Here is a 2329-nt window from a genome sequence, read left to right on the forward strand (position 1 = left end):
AAGAAGAGAGAGAGAGAGGGAGAAGAAGAAAAAAAAAAGAGGAAGGAAAAGAAAAGATCGGGAAAGATTGAATGAAAAGATTAAAGGACGAGGAAAACGGGGAGAAAATTGATCAACATTTAATCATTGAAATACTATGCATATAAGTCTGTGTTTGTGTCTGTCTATCTGTCTGTCTGTCTGTTTCTGTGTACATATAAGGTGAATTTGACCTCTAACAAAACTATAAATTACAAAAGTAAGCAATATTTTAAATATTAAATTTAGAATTTTAATTAGTCAAGCAATATATAACAAATTAATTAACTTATATATGTGATGTATTTTTAGATGAAAATTATATTTTTAATTAAATTTAAATTTTCTTATGGAAAATTTTATTACATCAATAATATATTATAAGTTGAATTTTGAATTTTTCTTTTGTCTATCAAATTTTATTTCATTTCGTTAAATTGATTACTGTATTTGATTGTAACAAATTAATGAGAATTGTCATTTAATTTAAAATTTTTTTCAACCAAATTTTATTTCATTTCATTAAATTGATTACTGTATTTGATTGTAACAACTTGATGAAAATTATCATTTAATTTTGAATCTTTTTTCTACCAAATTTTATTTCATTTCGTTAAACTGATTACTGTATTTGATTGTAATAACTTAATGAAAATTATCATTTAATTTTGAATTTTTTCTTCCTACCAAATTTCTTTTTATCTTATTAAATTGATAAATGAATGTGTTTGATGCTTAAAGAAATAAGTAAAATATTTATTTTTTTAAATATTGAAAAAAGGAAAAAAACCTACCTATGTTATAGGTATACCATAGACATTATACATTTACGTATGCTTAAGTTATGTCACAATTTAAGCTTAAATTATCATTCAATCAAGTAGATGAAATAAAATTGGTCAATTTATTGCTATATATAATGCTTGAAATAATTTCAAATTAATGATATCAAAATGGATAGAGTAAATATTTAAAATGCTAAATCTTCAAATATCAATAAATTTATCAGAAATGGAACAAACAGGACAGCTAATATTACTACTATCAAGGATAATGCTTAGTCTTATCTTCAGTTCTCAATTCAATTTATCATTTGGAACCAATAAATGATGTTTCATCCTTATTCTTGTCATTTCTCTCTCTCTCTCTCTCTCTCCTATCTCCCTTTCTTTCTCCTTCCCTATCGAAATTTCTATAAAATTAGCTTAAATTCGTAAAATTTCATCTGTACGAATGATTCAGACATTGATTCATGCTGTATAAGCAAATTGATACCATATATTTAAATGAAATATGAGGCAAATATAATTGGCCAAAATGAGCAATTTAAAAATTTTTCTCATTTATGATAATTTTAATTTCTAATAAAAATATTTTAATTATAGAATAAACATATTATTTCATGTAATTTAGAATATTTCATAAAGCACTTTAGATATTTTTAATTTCTTTTTTTGCTATAAAAAAATTAAATAATAACAGAAAAGAAGAAATGGATAACTTTATTAAATTACTAAAAATTCAAATATTTTGTCATTGTAACTTAAAGATTTTAAAATTTTCACTTTATTTTAGAGCTTTACGATTCATAATTTCAATTTTTGTGCCTTTTTTTTTCTCAAAAAATTTCTCATATATTCTTTTTGTTTTTTCTATTTTCAATATTACCTTTTTTTTTCTTAACATTATTTATTAGTTTTCAGGGACATTTTTGGATATAAAAAATGTAACAACACAATGATAATTAATTAATTAAGTATGCGGGGAGTAATTAGCAAATTAATAATGACAAAATAACTTTTAAAGAATTTGATAAGACAAGTTTTTTTTTAGATTTTCCGCAAAAAAAATTATATTTAAGCTTAAATTTCAGTTTAAAATGAAGTAATATTTATCATTACTTATTATTCAAATTTTAGCCATTCCTTGGACAACGATTCCAAAAAAAGGATGAAATACTAATCATTATCATATCATAAATGATTCAATAAACCAATAAATCAAATTAATTAAATAAAACAGTTATGTATCATTTGAAAAGATCATAGGAAGACTTGTTCAAATAACGATGCAAACATTTAACATAAATAGAAACCTAAGATAAAATTTAATTTAATAAATCAATTGAGACAAATTAAAATTATTAATAATCAAACTGACCTAAAAAAAAATTTAATATCGAGCATTCTTCTAAAAAATATGTAAAAAGAAAGTAACAGAAACAGAAAATAGTAACAGAAAAATAAATGATGGAATGAAATGAAATGAAGTGAAATGGAAACGAAATGAAACGAAATGAAATGGAATGAAG

The sequence above is a fragment of the Loa loa genome, assembly GCF_000183805.2.
Source record: "Loa loa unplaced genomic scaffold supercont3.275, whole genome shotgun sequence".
Taxonomy (NCBI): Eukaryota; Metazoa; Nematoda; class Chromadorea; order Rhabditida; family Onchocercidae; genus Loa; species Loa loa.